Source organism: Prosopis cineraria, unplaced genomic scaffold (genome assembly GCF_029017545.1).
Source record: "Prosopis cineraria cultivar Desert tree isolate PC_DT_omini unplaced genomic scaffold, ASM2901754v1 PC2, whole genome shotgun sequence".
NCBI lineage: Eukaryota > Viridiplantae > Streptophyta > Magnoliopsida > Fabales > Fabaceae > Prosopis > Prosopis cineraria.
In genome coordinates this window covers 31,781,668-31,802,213 of record NW_026555333.1, presented here as the reverse complement: position 1 = coordinate 31,802,213, position 20,546 = coordinate 31,781,668, and the positions used below count along the sequence as shown (strand labels likewise).

General features: G+C 31.9%; 1 non-coding gene across 1 annotated transcript; it reads right to left on the bottom strand.

Moving 5' to 3' along the window:
- Positions 1-414: 414 nt before the first annotated feature.
- LOC129304304 (small nucleolar RNA R71) lies at positions 415-521 on the bottom strand. Its single transcript, XR_008591669.1, has one exon. It is a non-coding gene; the product is annotated as a small nucleolar RNA R71 (small nucleolar RNA).
- Between the last annotated feature and the right edge of the window lie 20,025 nt (positions 522-20,546).

Sequence of the window (20,546 nt, the reverse complement as noted above, 5' to 3'; positions counted from 1 at the left end):
ATGCCAATAGCTAAGTGGCATTAAGATCTACATGTGGACACTTGAATCTCTCAAATTAGACATTGATGGTGAAATGGAAAGCTCTAGAAGTTGGCTTAGAGAGCTATCATGGAAACAGCTTGCTATCATGACAGGGCACACGCGTCATGGCGAAAGGTATAGAGAGGGACATTTCCTTTATGCAATCCAAGAAAGGATTATTATAGGTTTTTGCATACCCTCTACTTGGTTTGTGATACAATGAAGCCTATGCATGTAAATGTTGATGATGTTTAAGGTAAGGATTTTGTATTTTCTCTTGAAAGTTTAACAAAGGAGTGGTATTTCAACTACCCTTCTTATGTAAAAGTGAGCACATGGGCAAAGCCAAGAAGACTCTTCTTGGATAAATTCTTTCTAAATCTCAAGGTCACCAACTTGAGGAAGTAAATCTATGGTGTCCAACAAGGAGAGGATGAGAGTCTCTATGAGTATTGGACTAGATTCCAAGGTCTCTTGACGAAATGCCCACACCATTAAATTTCTAGTGAGAATTTAGTCCAATATTTCTATGAGAGCTTAATTCCAAGGGATAAAGTTAACATTGATGTCACCAGTGGTGGATGCCTGATTAACCTCACTTCCTTAAAGGCTTGGGAACTAATTGACAAGATGGCCTTAAGTAGTGTCAAAACTGCACAAGAGAGAAGAGAAATGTGAATATGGTGGGTTCCTCAATGATTAATGATTTACATGTGGACTTGCTAGCTACCAAGATTGGGAGAATTTGGCTCCACAAATATCTCAAGTGAGCAATGTAAGTAATTCTCAAATACTTACCACTTATTCTTATTCTTTTTATGATTCACTTATGCATGTAGAAAGCAATTGTCCTATAAAGTTTGAGCAAGTGAATGCTATTTATAATGAGAAATAAGATTTTGGTAAGAGGCAAGGGCAAGGTGCTTATTCAAACACTTACAACCCTTCATAGAGAGAGCATCCTAATTTTTCCTATTCAAATCTAAATATGGCTTTGCAAGACAACTAAGAGGAGAATATCAAAACCCTCAAGGCTATGAGCTTCTATACCCTTTGACCTAAGGTAGCTCTTCCCGCAACTACAATCCCAATGGTAATTTTCCCGTACCTTTTTCTAATTCTTATGGTGAAAGGAGACTTGTGCCAATTGAGAGTTTTCTAATTCCAATTCTTCTAATGATGTGAATGTGTTATGAAAGTAATTAATTAAATTGAATACCTTGTACAAGAACATGTATGATGGCTTAAGGAACAAGGTAGAGAATATGGGTAATGAGAGTTGATAGGGGACATGGAAGCAAAATCGTGCTAGTTTAGGGACAGAACCTTGACATAACAAAAACACAAGAACAAAAAGAAAGAGATGAAATTTATGATGAGAATAAAGAAAGATATGAAATAAATAATAGGATAATGATGAAGGAAAAGATCCTCTAGAGCACCTACCTCTAGGAACATCAACCTTCGAAGACACCATATGAGTTGATCATGCTCTTGATCACGTCTGTTTCTTACACGAGATGCCACCATAAAGTACTAAGGCTCACAAGAGTTATAAACTCTAAAATAAATAATTTCATTCCACTTCTGTTCTATTTACAAAAGGGAGCATGCCTAATTTATATAGGCTCATGGATAAAACTATTTCCTAAAATTAAAACCCTAATTTTCTAATATTAAAAAGGAAAAATAATATAAAATAATGATAAAATATTCACCACTTAATTTAGGAGATGTGGTCTTAAAATTATGGGATTATAAAACTTAGAAATTAATAATATAATTAATTTTAATCTTTGACTAGACTCAAAATAGGAAACTAAGACTAATCTTGCTCCTTAAGAAAGGGAGTCAAATCAAATGACCATTAAAATAGGAAATAATTTAGGAGACAATTAAGGGATGATAAAGGATTTAAAATCATGCCATCCTTGACTTTTTCACTATGGTTTCTTTCCTCCTTGCTTGTAAGAGGCTCAACTTGCAGTCTTCGTTACATTGGGCTAAGGTTTGCATCTCTCGGGCTTAACTCTTTATGAATTTAGATCTTAAGCATATTATACATGTATAGATGCTCTCCTTTAGGTTTGAGAGGAGTGCTCCAATGCTCTTCAATCTGTTGAACTTCTTGTATAAGACTGAATAAGGCTTGCTTCATAGCTTTAGTTCAAGCTCTTATCATTGGACCTCCAATATATTGTAATGGGTCTTTAGGTACATTAGATTGGAAGTATTAGGCTCCTTGCTCCTTGCCTTAGGCTCCTTCTATGTCACCATGCTCATGATTACTATCCTCAAGCTTCGTTACTATTAATGCCATGTCATCCGTGCTATGGGGTCCATCAAGAGTGAGAATAAGAACTCTAAAATTGATGCCCTTACTTCTCAAATGAATACGCTTGTTAACCAATTAAGTGAAACCAAAGCTCAAGCTCTTACATTACCATCCAACACTGTTGCTAATCCTAAAGCTAATCTTAATGCTACTACATTAAGGAGTGGCAAGGAGTTAGGAGAAAGAGTACAAGAACCCCAAAAAGAAGGGAAGGTAGAGACTTCATCTTTGAATTCTTCTCTTGATGTTAATGTTTCTAGTTCTTCTTTTGCTCCTAATGATGCATCTTTTTATAGGGATGATGATGATGAGAACATTGAGAAGATCATATGTGAGCAACCACTATCCAAGGTGGAAAAGAGGATTATGGCTGAATTGCTTAGCAAGAAAAAAGAGGAAGAGGCCGAGCAAAGTGAAACAAGAAAGGAAAGTTTAAGGAAGGAAAAAGCAAAACAAAATCAAGAACTCATAAAGAGACTTCCTTTTCCACAAGTACAAATTGTTCCTAAGAAAATTAAAAGGGAAATTGATCAAGAGATATATGATTTCTTCCATAAAATTCATATAAATGTACCCTTGATGGATGTTGTTATGAAAAACTTTCTTAAATATGCCAATTTTTAAAGGATTGTTGTACAAACAAGAGGAAGTTTAGGCCTAATGCTATGGTTTAATTACCCTCTTCTGTGAGTGCTATAATGAAGCCTCAACTCTCTATTAAGTATGACGACCTCGGTTCTTTCACAATTCCATGTAAAATTGGCAATACAAATTTTTCAAATGCATTGATTGATTTAAGGGCCGCTATAAATATGATGCCATTGTCTATTTTCCATGCCTTTGATTTGAATTGCATGCATAAAACACCAATGATATGCCAATTACCGGATAGGAGCATTAGGAGATCACATAAAATAGTAGAAGACTTGTTAGTTTGTGTTAAAGATCTATTATTTTTCATGGATTTCTATGTGCTTAATATGTCTAAGGAAGGGACTGGGGATGACATTTTGATTCTAGGAAGGCCATTTATGAGGGCTGCCTGTACATTGATAGATATAAAAAAAGGTAGTTTGATTTTAAAATATGGAGATTATCATGTTACCTTCAACATATATGAGGTAATGAAAAGAGCCTTTGAGGATTATTCTTTACTTGGTCTCAATGCTATTGACATTTTGGTCGAAGAAGCTATTGAGCAATATGCAAACACCTCACTTCCTCATGATGATTATTCTTTATTGACTCCACATGTTTCTTGCTTTTGTGTTGAAAAATATGTTTGTAAAGATTGTTTAGAAATTGATGACTTTTTGCAAGATGTGGATTCTTTCTCTCATATGTTACTTGATGATAATGAATAGAATCTTTTCTTGATCTTATGGGCCAAGAGGAGGGTTCTCTTTCTTGTGATGTAGTTGCAAGCATATATGAAGTTGGCATAAGAGAATCTACTCTACTTGGGCTTGATGACCATAAGATTCCTAAGCTATTAGAGAAAGATTCTACACAAGTAGCACTATTGGCTATGAGGCATGTGGAAGTAATTGAAAAAGATATGAAGAAAACAAAATAAATTATGTCACTTTAAGTAGAAGGAAAAGAACTCATCCTTGACATTCCTAAGGAAGTTATCTCTTATGATCTTGCATTGGATATAGAAAGATCATTACCATGTGAGGCAAAGCATCCAGATGTTAAAGGAGTTGGTAATCAAAGGACATGGAAGAAAGACATTTTCAAGATTAGAGACTCCAACTTCATTTTTGAGCCACCATGATAAGGTTGTATATCTTTAACCTTGAGTTTTTACCTTGCTTTGATTGATATATTTAATGATTGGTATAGTTTAAGTGTGGGGGAGATGAACTTAGTAGATAGCAGATTTATTTTCTTTGATTTTTTTAGTTTCTTTTTCTTTGTTTGTGTGTTGAAAAAAAATTTTTCACCACACTTTTGTTATGCATTCATTATTGATCTCACCTTGTTTTATCACTAGTCTATACATACATTGAGGACAATGCATGATTTTAGTGTGGGGGAGAGAAATAAATATTTTATGTTATTTTTTTTCGTGTTTAAAATTTTTTTAAGAAAATAAAAAAATTATACTTTATTTTGTTTTGTTTAAAGTTACTTAATTACCTAGCTCTTTGAATAGATATTTTGATAATTGAGATGTGGTAATTTTTAGGATTGAATAGGTGTGGAGTGAACATTCTTTTATCTTGAATTAATGGCTTAGAGTGGCACATTACCCTTTCATGGAAGAGGCCATGCACTCATGTGTGATTAATTCCTTAGTGATGTACGTTCTAGAATTTGTTTCACTTCTTAATTGAGACTACATGTCTTGCACTTGTTTGATAGAAGATGAAAGATGGCATTCATAAAAAAATAGCCAAGAGCCAAATAGCCAATCCATTATTATTGATTATCCTTTGTTAGTTACTTTGAGCTTTTAGTTTGATTCTTAAAAATAAATATTCACCCTATTTTCCCCAAGGAATACATGTTGCACTTTTATATATCTTTTTAATATTCATTTCATGTCCTAGATCAAGTGAGTGGATGCCTATTGTCATTTTTCTATCCATTACTCTTTATCCTTTGTTGTTACTCCATTATATCTATTCTTTTATGTTATTTTCAAAGAGTTAGGGGCAACCAAAAGAGAAATGCAAAGCAAAGAAAAATTTGAAAAAAAATGCAGTAAAAAAGAAAAGCAATAAAGTTGCTAGAAAAAGAAACAAAAAGAAGAAAACAAGGACACAAATAAAAGAATAAAAAGAATAAAAAGTTGCCTAGCTCATCCATTCCATTTGTTTCATTATTTTTTATCATTTCTTTCCATCCTCATTATGTTAAGGTGTCCATTCAATTGAATTAGATTATACTTTGCATATTAAGGGGATCTATCTTGACTTTAGCATTATCTTGATGGTAACCCTATTGTTTTCATATATGCATTTCTTAGACATCCTTTCATTACCCATGTTACAAACTAATAAAGTCTACTTGATTCTTGATTGTAAGTGCTATTTAGTAGTAGAGATGTAGAAGAGTTAAAAACTTATGGCAGAGTTTATCCTAAGGAATTTTGAGTGAAATTGAATATCTTATATATTTTGAGTGATGAGAGCAAACATTTAACTTAGAGAGGCTTACTCTTTCACATTGATTCTTGGTAAGGGTTTATTTGTGATGTACATTATTCATTCTTAATTATTACCACATTGATTGATAACTTATAGAAGTTCTTGAGCTAGTATTTTAGTGACTTTGAACATTGTTTTTCTTTTGTTTCTTTGTTTTAGAGTTTCTTTTGGGACCTTTTTTACTTGATTTTATCTGAAGTGCAAAAGATAAATGTGAGGGAATTGATGAAACACATTTGTTACACACTTTTATTTGTCAATTAGAATCATTTTATTAATGATTTATCACCTTAAAGTGCACACATTGCTTTAGATTTAGAATTTTGCCTACATTTCTAGATTTAGTGCACTAGGGGCATTTTGGTCCAAAAAAATAAACTTTTGAGAAAATGTAAAAAAAAATTAAAAAGTTCATTTTATGTCCAGTTGATGAGTCGTGAAATTATATTTTTAAAATTTATTTTAGTTTGGGAGTAATTAAATAAAAAGTTAACACTTTCTTAAATGTCTTAGTTTGACCTAGTTTTCAGGTTGTCTTTGTGTGAAAGTTTTTATATAATGTTGTGCAGTCTAAAACTTGGTTATTTTAATTAAGTAACCCTTCTAATTATGAATTTAATTCTAAATATTAATTAAATTTTATTATATCACATATTATTTAATTGAATTATGTGATTTATGTGACATAGGTGGCATGTGACTTATGTATCAATTGGGTAATTGAAGTCAACATTCCTTGAGGTCAAAGCTGATGGTTTGCACATGAATTAGGCTTAATTTGGTGATTAAATTAGCTTGAAAATGTGGATGACACATGAAAAATTACACACACCTCAGAATCATCTACAAACTAATAGGAGGTTTCCACCTTGCAAGTGTGACAAGGCTCCCATTTTCCTTTTTATTTTCTTTTCTTATTTTTTTTAATTAGGATCAACCATTATTCTCACTATTCTCAACAAGAATTGAGATCCAACACTCATCTCATTCCTTTTCCACATTCTCTCTCTCTCTTGTTCATAGTATTCTTTATTTTCTCTCTTTTGTTCTTCATTTTCCAACACCCTAACCTCTATTTTCAGCCACCAAACTTCCACAAAACTCACACCATTCTTCTCCTCTCTTCATTTGCGTTCCATCCCTTCCTATTTCATAAGGTTCTAAGCTCATTTTCTTCATCCCAAGTTCTATGAATTTCGATCAACAAGCTTCTAACTTAGGGTTCTTGAAGATGATGAAGATTGGCTAAGTTTCTTAGTGGAATCCTAGAGAGATGAAGATGAAGGATGAGTCTTGAGCTTCAATATGGCTAATTTTTTTTGTTTTCTATCCTCTTCTCTTTTTACTAGATGATTAGATTCCTTAATCTAAGGTTTGATCATCTTGGCTTGTAAATTCTAATTTGAATTTGATGTTGATGTAAAGAGAAAATGATTGTTTCATTTAATTTCTTCTATGGGCTGCCATGACTGATTTGGCCACTTCATGTTGAGCACATAATCTTGTGTTTTTCATTTAATGAATTGCATGTGTTGATATTACATAATCTTGTGATGTTAATGCTTGTATTGTTAAGTAGCTTGACATAATCTTGTTGTTACTCACATTATTGTTTTGACCATGGCTGTTGAGAGAAGATTTTAAGTGAATCACTTAGCTAATTTTTATTTCAATTGGTTAATTGAACTAGGAACTTTAATGTAAGACCTAAGGAAGTTAGCTAATTAGGTTAATTGACTTAGGATAATTTTCTTAAGTCATGACAGTTTTAGTCAAAGGGGAAAGGAAGCTAAACTTAGCCTAATCATGAGAAGATAATGAGTCTAAAATTAACTAATCTCTGGGGTTCCACTCTTGTGAAAAGAAAAGTTCATTTTACTCATTTTAATTACCATTTTAATTACTTGCACATTAGGTAATTAGTATAGATAATTAGGTAACTAAATTCCTACAACTTTGGATGATTTATTCCACTAGCTAACTTTTAATTAGACTAAAATCATTCCTTGGAAGATGACCTGGGGTTGGCCTTATATTGCATTAGGGTTAGCTTTAGTTTAATTTTGAGGATAAGCAAATAAATCCCTATCACTAGCATTTCTTCTAAGTTGACTTTTGACTCTTGAGTTGGCATAACTTGCTTTCCAATTGGTGAGAAACCTAGTGGATTAATTGGCCTTGCACCATAAGATGAAGCTTGATTTAAAGTTGCACTATTTCTTTAAGAGGAGTTGGGATTTTAATGCCACACAAGATTGTAAGTGTTCGAAAATTGGTTGACTTAATTGTTACCATGGTAATTCCTAGCATAATTTATCATCTCAATCTGTTGAGAAAATAGAACTGTTCAATTGCACGTGTATCTCGACAATGATCACATTGAGCATATATGGCATGAGCTCCTAATAGTCTACCATTGTTCTAATCAACTCTTGCTCCTAAGCAGTCAAATCTCTTACTAATAGTTTGAAGCAAAGCCACTACTTGGGAACATGAAGAGTCATCAATAACTCTTTCTAGTGGTCTCCTAGGTCTTCCTTCATTATTGTTCTGGATGTAATTAGTAGCGAGATCATCCAAACAGTTCTAGACATAATTCACTAGTTGCTTTGTAATCCCCCCATTTGTGATTGAATTCATTTCAGACTTGAATTCAGGTGTGAACTGACTACTAAAGACTTAAATCAAAACTCATTTCTCTTGATTATAACCAGGACTCTACTTCACCAATTATTTAAACTTTCCCAAGCTTTATACAAGTGTTCATGAAAATGTTGATTAAAGTTGAGAATGTTGGCTCTAGAATCAACCATCTTGTTGTGTGGGAAAAATCTAGATTTAAACTTACTTTCTATTTCCTCTCATGATGAGACACTACCCTCATCTAAATTGTTGAGCCAATCCTTAGCTTTCCCATAAAGAGTAAGGGAAAAGTTAAAGACGGTTGACATCTTGCGGAACTTCATTTTGCTTGAATGAGTCACATATATTAAGGAAGTTCACAAATGTCTATTAAGATCCTCATCTTGATTTCCCATAAATTTTCCATTCATCTCAATCATCTTAAGTATGGTTTTCTAATCTCAAAGTTGTTCACTTGGAAGTCAGGCACTTTAATTCTAGATTGATATCTTCTAGCTTGTCTACCCCAAAAATTAGTAACACATAGCCTATCATTCTCATCCTCAACCATTCCTTCATTTGTAACATTTTCACTAGTCAAAGGTTGAGTTTGAGGTGAAGCTTCCAAGATTTCTTTAAGACTCCTTGTTCTTATAGGTGTCTTTTTCGATTTACCCTTGCATGGTATGTAAAAATAGACCTATAAGAACAAGAGAAGATCAAGGATCCAACTTAACAAAACAAAAAGGAAACAAAATAACAAAAATAAATGCTTAAGGAAAAATTACTAAAGATCACTTAATGCTAATAACCAATTGCCTTAATTCACCAACAACAATGCCAAAAACTTGATAAACACAAAAATCAAAGGGACATCACAAGTGTACAGGTTTTAATTGTAACTAATGACAAATCAAGATCAATCTCATAGAGAATTAGTAAATTAGCAAATAGGCATTAAATTCTTAATTTCATTCACGTTAGGCAAGCAAATTGAAATGGTGAATGATTCAATTTAAAAATAAAAGACAAATCTAAAATGAGCAACTAAGATTTTAAGGCACTCTAAAATTAAGCAATGATTAGGAAAGCACTCGAGAGTTCTAATCCCTCATTTGCTCCATTACACTTAACTTACTAATTAAATTGCTTTTAATTTTAATTTTAAGAGTTATGACACTAGAATTAATCTTGAATATCTTATGATTACCCAAAACCTTACTTAATTTTAATCCAACAATTCCTTGCAAAAATTAGATTAAGACCATTAAATTCAAATCCCTTCTAACCACTTAGGTCCTTTAGGTACATTCCTGTCCTAGAGGCAAATTAACCATGGTTAATCCTAAGCATTCAATTTCAATGGTTCAAACAAAAATTCCTTTCCCAAGTTCATTCTATTCCTCCAAATTATCACTTAATAGTGGCTAATCATCAAGCAACATAAATAAGAACTAGAATTAAAACATAAAACATCTATTAATCACAAAGTAATCGGCAATTCAAGATACAATCGGAGCAAATAAGTTCATAGAACTCTAAAGCATCAATATTCAACCACACATAGCTAAATACAATCTCAAAACAGCAAAATAATAGGACCAAATCAGATACATAGGAGAAAGAAGGAGAAAAGTGAAGAAAAACTCACTGAAAACGTGAATGATGATGAGTTATCTTGCTTCGAACCTCCAAAATCATCCCAAGCTCTCCAAAATCACCTCTGGACCTTTAAAGAATGTAAAAAATGAAGCTTCTCTCGAAAAACCCTAGTTTTTCTCTTTTATCAGATAGAAAAAATAGAAACTATGCGTTCTAGTGCGAAACTTGCTATAACAGGCTCTATTTCTAGTTCAGAATTTGCTTGTAATAGTAGCTTGCTGTGGTGAATGTTGTAGCGATGATCATAACAATTCAATTTTTTTCATTAAATTCATTATATTTTCCTTCTCCACCTCTTCCAAGCTCTTGTAGGGTTTCCTCAAATCCAAAATGACTTAGCTTAACAAAAGAAAATACTTTAAAACAAAATCAAAACACAATATTTACAAGACGAGCTAATTAACACTAAAATAAACACTAAACATAAGACAAATAAAAAAAATAATTAGATGACTCTCTAATTAACTAATAAAATTCCTCAAAATACATGAAAATATAGAGAGTTATCAATTTACTTCACTTTTATACAATCTTTTAAATCTAGGTACTATGGGAATGTATTATAGCACTTTCTCTGGACTCTTCTTGCTTTCCTTAGCATGATGCTAAACATTTCGGGCACTCAAATAATGATTCATGTTTGTTATTGAATAAAATGCATTGTTTAGACAAGCATGTATCTTCTTGTAGCTCAGGTTAATGGATTTCAATACCTTTTTGCATCATATAACTGCTTTGGAAGTTTGTTGTCCTTCGGTAGCATTTCATCATGCAAATATAAAAGTAAGTTTGTGAAGCTTGTATCACTCTACCTACCTACTACTTTTAACCGATACAATTTCAACATTATAGTCAACTATGACACGTGTTTCCTTGGACTAATGTGTAATGGTGTCTTCGCATCACTTCTCAAACTTTCAAGCATTTTAAGACAATCATTGAGTTCTACTTCTATCGCATTGGCCATCTCTTCAACACAATCTACCTTATCTATACTTGTGTCAAAGTCATGTAACACATAGTTACAGCCACCACTAAATGGTCTTTAAATTCTTGTGCAGTGGCTTGCCTCATGAGTCCACATCTTAAACAAAGGCACACAATGCTCTTAGTGCCTCCCTCATATTCAATGCCAGCTTTAATAAAGTGGCTCATTGCCTCCAAATATTCCCTTGATCCTCGATCTGTAGACATCCATTCCTTATCTATAATCATCCCAGTATATTGCAAATTATTGCAAGAGATGTGATAAATAATGGCTCAATCATCATAAGTGAAATATAATAAATAAATTAACCACTAATTAATTCAATGGCTTACTCTTGAGCTACTTGATTAAAAACAATGGGGATCCTCAATAAAAAAAATTCCCATTATTAAAAATAAATTTAATTGGGGCCTTACCATATTGCATTAGAAACTTAGGTGAAAACAAATAAACTTTTCAATACTAATTATATTTGTGTTAAGATACAATTTACCCTTAAAGTTTTTAGTCAGACACACCTCATATCATAAAGTATTTTTTTATCTCAATTTTGCCCTAACATTTTTTAATTTCATACAATCTTGCCATGCTGTCAATATTTGACTAGTTTGACTGTTAGTTCAATTTTCAATTGCTTTATTGGCAGCCACCTGGCTTATTTTAAAAATTTAAAAAAATAATCTACGTCAGTTTGAAATCAATTCCTCTTCCTCCCTTGAACTAGTCCGAATGAACACAACCCAAATTAAAACCAGTCCCCTTCATCTTCTTCATCAATTCCAACTAAATCCATACCCTTTGTCTTCTCCTAGCCGATAGATCTACTTATTGCATTGGAATACAAGTTCAAGTTCTGGTTACTATCACTTCTAGGAATCAAAGAAGAAGAGCAGGTCGTAATCTTAGAAGAGTGATTGTTTGGAGAAGAAGGCAGGGACAAGAGCTTTTTTTGAGTAATGGGTTAGTTCCTTAGTTATGTAGCCTTTCTCTAAAATGGGTGTTCTAATAGTTCTTGATTTCGTTATACGTTTTGCTAGGCAATCTCTCCCCTTCCTTGTCTTTTTTGCCTTCTTAGATCTGGGCTGTGTTCTCAGATCTGGGTTGCTCATCGTGGAAGGAGGTTTGTTCTTAGATTTGGGTTGCTCTACACATTCATGCATTCTATTTGGTCTTCATTGAATGATATGGACACATGAGGGTTCTAAATATATGAACTTTTCTTCTTCCCTATGTTGGTCTAATTCCTTCATGTCACACAAAAGGCGTCTTGATGATAAAGCACAATCTATACTAAAAGAAAATTGGATTTTGGGAAGAAGAAATGTTCAAATTGAAAAAAGAAGAGGCATCCTAATTAATTAATTCCTTCATGTTTGTTAGACTTGGCATTAGATCATTTAGCGTAGCCTTATACTTATTTACATCTACAGAATCAATTTGGTTGCTAGAATAACTGTAGAAGTCATGGTCCTGGTAAATCCCAAATATGGAATGACTTGAGTATACCAAAAGAAGTTAGGATGGGCAATGTGCACGAGAAGATGCGAAGGAATGAAATTTTTTAATGATGATTTTGGGATAAAGAAGAAGAGATTTTTTTTGGCAGAAGAAATGTTCAAATTGGAAAAGAAAATTGATGACTTGGAATTGATTAAAAAAATTCTCAAATGTAGACACTGACGTGGCAAGTGATGTAGGCAGATAATGGTCAATTTGGTCAAATCATCATGTCGGGGCAAGATTGTACCAAAATAAAAAACGTTGGGGTAAAATTGTGCTAAAAAATACTTTAGAATATGAGGTGCGGCCTGGCTAAAAACTTCAAGGGTAGATTTGTACATTAACTCATTATATTTTTTTCTTTTTTATTAAAAACATCTAATAAGAATAAACCTTTCAAATTCCCTTACTTATTATTGAATAAGTAAGGGAATTCAAAAGGTTACAATTTTTATTTAAGAGTTATTAGTACTCTTAAATGAAAACTCAACAGCATAACAGCTTAAAATTGGGACTTTCTCGGGCACTTAGCCCTTTCTTCGTACTTAATTTCATTCTTGTATAATCTAATCAAGCCTAATTCAACCCAACTCAATCACAACAACATCTATAATCTAAGGGCAAATAAAAGAGCTAGAAATTATGTATTCAATACTATTTAAAATTATAAATAGATACTAAAGTTGGGAAAATCATATGATATTCATCCAAGTAAAGAGATTCACAATTCTGGCTACAAAAAAAGGTGTACTATTGCTCAATATCAATTTTTGTACAAATACATATATACACATAAAAAACCAATACAACTTGCTAAGATTTTTTATATATCATTATTTATATTTATATATAAAGGGAGAGATCTATATATATTCAACCTCCAATACATTAATCCAAATATTCAATTAATTGAATCCTTAATTAATCAAAACCAAAACTATTCCCAATTCTAATCAAATCTTGTAATCTTATTGTCACATCTGAAAATGCGATGTGGATGGTATGCGAGCAGAGGTTCCGACCTTCGGGGTGAGAAATGACTGAATGAGGAGTCACCACCAAAATTTTGAGGAAAATCTTGAGAAACCAATTTAAAGAGAATAAGGATGGTCTGCGAAAACAAAAAATAGGGTCGAGAGTTGATTGAGTATGGGGAAGGTGTTAGGTAACCTACAACACTCGTTCATGAGAAGGTTACCTGAAGTATGTTGTCCTAAATTAATATGGTTTTAAAGTTATTTTAATTATCCCTTTCATGTCCATGTGTTTGATATAAAAATGATAATAATTAAGTGAGAAATATTTATTTATTTATAAGGAAGGACTTGACTCAGAATCAGACTTTAAGGCATATGTACCCTGTGATAGAGATCAAAGTTCATATAGTTTGGGCTTGAAAGTTGTCGGTGAAAATATTTTTTGAAGAGAAATTAATTGAAAATATTCACCATTTTGAAAATAAAATAATTTCCAAATTTTGATATGTGTGCTTTAAATTATAAAAAGTAATTTAACTTTAATTATTTTCTCAATTTTTGAATTTTTTTCAAAGAAAAGAAAAGGGTTTAAAATTATTTTTTTTATATTTTATGATTGAAAATTTAACTGCTATATCTGTAGAACCTTATTGGTTTATATGGTAATGCAATTTCTCTAAATATCTGCAGAGATTTCAAAATCTTATACGATAAAAGATTAAATAATATATACTTAAGTACATTTTTAATTTAATTGATTTAATATAATATATATATATATATATATTAAAAACTTAATCATTATATCTACAGAGTCTTATTGACTCATACGATAATACGATTATCTTAGAAGTCTATAAAGATTCAAAAATCTCACATGACTAAAAGATATAATTAGTAAATATGATTACAATTTAAATACATTAATTTGATTAATTAATTTTTCTAAATTGTAAATTATACGATTATTTACAAAAAATCATTTATTTATTATAAAAATTGAGAATCACTACATCTGCAAAAACTTATTATCCCACACGACGATATGATTAATTTAAGTCTTTACGAAAATTCTTAAAATCTCACACGGGACTTAAATAAAATATTAATTTGAACTATAAAAACAGAGCTAATTTTAACAATGGGCCTTTGGAACCCATATTAACATGTAAGTTTTACTCTCATATCTATAAAATCTTATTAATTTACACGATACAAGATTATCCTAAATATCTGCAGAGATTTAAAGTCTCACACAATAAAAGGATTAAATAAAATTCACTTTAAATATATTTTAATACATAATTATACAATGTATATTTTTAAATATAGAAATCTTAATTGTTATATCAGCAAAGCTTTATTAACTCACATAGTAGTACAATTATCCTAAAGGTCTACAGTATTTTAAAAATCTCACATGACTAAAAGATCCAATTAGAAAATGTGATTATAATTCAAATTAATTCAAATTTATTAATTTAATTAATTAATATTATAAAAAATTTATTATTTTATTTACAAAATTCATTTATTTATTTATTATACACAAAATGATAATCACATCATCTATAAGGATTTATTATCTCACACAATGAGGTGATCAATTTAAGTCTCTACGAAGATTTTTGAAATCTCACATAAGACTTAAATAAATTATTTACATTATAAAAAGAATGTTAATTTTAATGATGGGCCATTGGAACCCACATTTATTATATAAATTGGATCTTCATACTTGTGAACTCTTATTGATTTACACGGTAGGAGATCATTTTAATTGCCTATGAAAACTCTTAAAATTTCACATGACCCATAAATAAAATATGAATATATCTTCACTTGTCTTTTTTTTTTATTTCAATCTTTTGTAAGGAAACTACTCAGTCATTGTAACAGGTGCCTTTCATCGTGATTATACCAAATCTTTATATATAAATCAAAGCAAACTAAAAATCATGCAAGGCATCACGTGGCAACCTATTCTTATAAACACCTTTCATATATCAAAACAATCAACACCAAATGTAAAAATTAGCAAATTTTCTAGATTAGTAAGCAAGCTTGGTGATAAACTTCCAAAAACCTTGAAATTTGATTCTTTAATTACTAAGGGACACAAGACCACAACTAATCTTATAGGTAATTGGATAGTGATCCATTAGAACTTGGAAAAGAAAATAAAGATACTAGTAAGATAAAATGACGTAGCTCAAACCCATAACTTTTATTCAAATCTTTAAAACTAGAGAGCATGTTCTTATATATTTTCCAAATATCCTAATTTGAATGTATCTCCCATGAATCAACATACTCAGAAAATCATAATTTCTTTTTGAGAAAAAAGAAAGAAAAATAAGACTCCTGCAAAAATTCATCTTTCAAGGCTTAAATTCTTGTACACATACATGATTAACTAAGTAAAACAAGTATCCCTGTAGCATAGGCTTATATGCTAGAAATCAAAGCAGAAACCATCCTGTGTCTAAGTTCTCATCTATCTAGTCTAACAAAATATGTACATGCAGAGGATTTATCAAAGGGCTATCAAGATATCAAATCCTTTTTGAAACAAACATCAATCTCTCATGGTTCTTAACACTGATCAAATCATTGTGATATTAAAACATAGGACTTGTTTGAAAATGAGAAATCAAAATTGAATATAAAAAATTCTAGATTCAAAAAACAAATAGATTAGAGAACCTGTATAGTTCCTCTTCTTCCTCTTAATCTGCCTCACTACTTCTACCTAGAAATCCTTAGTTTTTTTTCTAGAAAACTTCCCCTCTCTTGGTTCCTTTCTTTAAAAAATTTCCAAATTTCTCTCCCTTCCCTTTTTCAAAAATTTATTCTCGTCTCTCAGTCTCTTCTCCTTTTTTCAGCTAATTTCTCTCATCTAGAAATCCTCTCATCTCTTTCAAAAATATTTCCTTTCTTTCAATCCTTTTTCTCAAAACTTTTTAGATTTTTCTCCTTTTCTTTTCCATCTCAGTTCTAGGCTTTTATAAAGAGTAAAAGGGAAGAGTAATTACTCACTGCTACACGCTTCAATCTCATATCACCGTCTCTGCCTCTTACTTTTTCCTTTTCTTCCGTTGTGTCGCCGTCTCTATTCTATCATGTGTGTGCTGTTCGTTTTTAGGTTCCTCTGAATCAGTCAAAGCTTTTGATGTCTTCCTATTTTCTTCTTCATGTGGCTGAGTCTTTCCTTGTGCCTTCTCCTCATGTGTGTGCTCTAATTTTCTTTCTCTCTTCTGTCTTTTTTGTTTGCTCCCTCTGCTTTCTTTCTGTGTATGGCATCTAATTTCTTCATCTCAATGTGTGTGGCATCTGACCGAGTGAATGAGTTTTGAAACTGATGGGTTTAGGTTTAACCCATCGGTTTATATTATTATTTTATTTTTTAAAAAAATATAATTCTTTTTTTTCTTTTTAATCATGTTTATTAATTTTAAAAATTAGAAAAAAAATAAATTTTGAATTAAGCAAGCATATCTTTTTTTTTGGAAGATAACAAAATTTTAAAGGAAGAAATTCAAAAAGAGTGGACTCTTACAAGTTAGTTTCTAATATCTTGAATAGTTGAGATAATTTCAGAGAGACTTTTCAAATATTTAAGTAAAAAAAATTAATTTTGTTAAATTATTATTTTTTTGAAAATATAATCCTAAAAAGAGTTAAATTTTTTTTTGTATTTTATATTATTATTATTTTTTGGTTATTTTTAATGAATTAAAAGAAATAAGATCTAGATTAAAATAAAATTAAACCTATTAATTAAAGATCTTTTTTATTTTGAAAATATAATCTTAAAAAGGGTTAAATTTCATTTTTGTATTTTATATTTTTTTGGTTGAATTTATTATTATTTTTATTAAATTTAAAAAAATGTTTGGATAAAATACAGTGTTCACAGTTGCCCCTCTTTACTTGTTTCTTATGTAAGTATATGAAAAAGTGTGTTTTTGAATTCTCTTATATAAGTGACAAGTAAAGATAGAACACACATTTTGGTCGACCATGTAATGCCTATGAAAAGACCTAATTGCCCCTGACATGACAAGATATGATTAAATGTGAGACTATTAGATAACAAACACAATGAAATGATTTTTTTTAGCAATGTGATGAGGTGATGTGATGCAAATGAAAATGATCAATTGACAAAGATCCAAACACAATGCAAGACTAATGGATAACAAACACAATAAAATACTTTAAAGGTGCTTGCCGTTACAGGGCTTTGAGGGTGCCTGCTATCACAGGGTTTCAAATAATTGTGCTCGCCAATACTGGGCTTTAAGGGTGCCTGCCGTTACAAGGCTTTAAAGAATCATGCCAGTTGTTACTGTGCTTTAAGGGTACCTGCTGTTATAGGGCTTTGAGGTGCCTGCCGTTACAGGGCTTTAAAGAATTATGCCAGCTGGTACTGGGCTTTAAGGGTACTTGTCATTATAGGGCTTTACGGTTGCCAGCCATTACTAGGCTTTGAGGGTGCCTACTATTACAGGGCTTTAAGGGTGTCAGTCGTTATTAGGCTTTAAGGGTGCTTGCTATTTTAGAGCTTTAAAGAATCATGCTAACCAGTACTATGCTTTGAAGGTGCCTGCCGTTACAGGACTTTAAAGAATTGTGCCAGCCATTACTAGGCTTTGAGGGTGCCTGCCGTTACAAGGCTTTAAGGTGCCTGCCGTTACAGGGCTTTAAAGAATTGTACCAGCCAGTACTGGGCTTTAAGGGGTGTTTGTTGTTACAGGGCTTTGAGGATGCCTGCTGTCACAAGGCTTTAAAGAATCATGCCAGTTGTTACTGGGCTTTGAGGGTACCTGCCATTACAGGGCTTTAAGTGTGCCAGCCATTACTGGGCTTTGAGGGTGCTTGCCGTTACAAGGCTTTAAAGAATTATGCTAGCCATTACTAAGCTTTGAGGGTGTCTATCATTACAGGGCTTTAAAGAATTACGCCAGCTAGTACTGGGCTTTAAGGGTGTGAGAATAGGTTTTATCTCACTTGGCAAATATGACTCATATGTGAAGTTTGTTATTCCTTTTCTTATTTCCTCAGTTTTTTTATATATTATTTTTTGCTTTGCCCCAATCCAAATGAAGCGTATTTCTATAGCAAGAAATACAATGTAGTAATGCACAATGTATGCTTTTGTTTTTCATTTTTCTATTCGCCCTTAATTAAAATGGGTGTTAAAAATATGTACAATATACCATGGATGGATTATTTGTAATGTAAAAAGTTGAAACCTTCGTTCGTCTCAATTTATGAGACTTCTTTTTTTTTTGTAATAAATGCAAAGGGTAAGACGTGCTTATTTGCCCCAATGCAAATGTATGGATAATGCAAATGTATTGCAAAAAAAAAATTATTGGAAAGTTTGATGCTGAAAACTGTTTTAATATATATTCCTTTTTTTTTTGAAAATTTTCATGTATATTGAATAAATCATTTTGAACATTTATTCATTAATAGGTGTAGCATCACAGTATGCCGTTATCCCTCTTCAAAAAATTTAAACGACCAAATTCACATCACTTGTTCTTGCTTTCAAGCTAATGAAAACAACTTTTATGATCGAATATTGATAGCACACATGTTCTCATTATCACTTTACACCTACACGATGATCTTGATACCTCAAGGGCGAAAAGTAAGAATAAAGATACCAACATTCTATGTCAAGTAAATGTATGAATAAATATTGTTCCTTGAATGTAGACCTGCTGTAATATATGAGATATGAATTCAAATATGATAACATGAAAAGAGAAGAAAGATGATCTCAAAAGAAACAAGGGTGGAAAACTTCATTCTCTAATGCAAAAGTTCATAGAGAAATGAGAATATCTAGGTTCATAAGTACAAATGGCTTGAGCACAAATAGGATGTGTGAATCTACTTAATTGCATCTCCCACCTTTAGCTTTTCATGACCCCAACAAGTACTTCACTGAGCTGCCATTGATATGCATGGTGTAAGGGATGATAGAATCAATTTTTCTAAACATATATACTTAACTTCTTATGCCTTCCTTTCTTCTCCTAAGACATCTTTTTCTCTTGGTGAACTCTTCTTCTTCTTATCATTGCTTTGCTTGTTCTTTGCTCTAACTTTTGCTTAGGTTGCCTTTACAGGTTTTCAACCCAACAACGAGCTATTCTTTCTTTTTCATTTTCTGTTGGCTCTAACTTTTACCTAGGTTGCCCTTATAGGTTTTCAACCTAGCGAGTGCTTCTTTCTTTTTCTTTTTTTTAAGCAAAGTAACGCTTGACAGCATCCATATTAATGGGCTTTGCTAACTCTTGACCATCCATGTCAGTTAGGATTAGCGCTCCTCCAGAAAAGGCATGTTTGACAACATAAGGGTCCCTCATAGGTAGGAGCCCATTTACCTTTATTATCTTCTTAGTTAGGCAATATTTTCTTGAGTACAAGATCACCAATACTGAATCCTCATTGGTGAAGTTTTTTATCAAAAGCTCTTGCCATTGTCTTTTGGTACAGTCATCCATGACACAAATCAGTAAGCCTTTTCTCTTTAATCATGTTGAGTTGCTAAAATCGGGTTTGTACCCATTCATTTTCTTTTAAATTTGCCTCACCCAACACTCTCAAGGATGAAATTTCCATCTCAATGGGGTGCAACAACTTCTATTCTGTAAACAAGGGAGTATGGGGTTACCCCTATGGATGTGCATACAGTAGTACGATAACCATGTAAAGCATAAGGAAGCATCTCATGCCAATCCTTATAAGTTACTGTAATTTTTCCAATGATCTTTTTAATATTTTTATTGGCTGCTTCAACTACTCCATTTATTTGAGATCAATATGGGCTAAATTATGATGCTTGATTTGGAACTTCTTGCAAAAGTTTCTAACTTCTATTCCATTGAGATTAGGACCATTATTTGTAATGATCTTTTCATGAATCCCATATTGGCACAAAATATTTGTCTTTATGAATTTAGGAACACTTTTTGTGTGATACTAGCAAATGAATTTGCCTCTACCCATCTAGTGAAATAGTCAATCGCGACAAGGATGAAGTGATGTTCATTTGAAGCTCTTGGATTAATTGGACCAATAATGCCAATTCCCTACATTGAGAATGGCTAGGGTGATACCAAATTATGCAATGGAATTGGAGGAGCATTTATCTTGTTAGCATAGATCTGATATTTGTGACATTTCTTGACATACTTAAAGCAATCTTTCTCTATTGTTAACCAGAAGTAGCCACATCTTTGAATTTGTTTGGGCATAGTGTG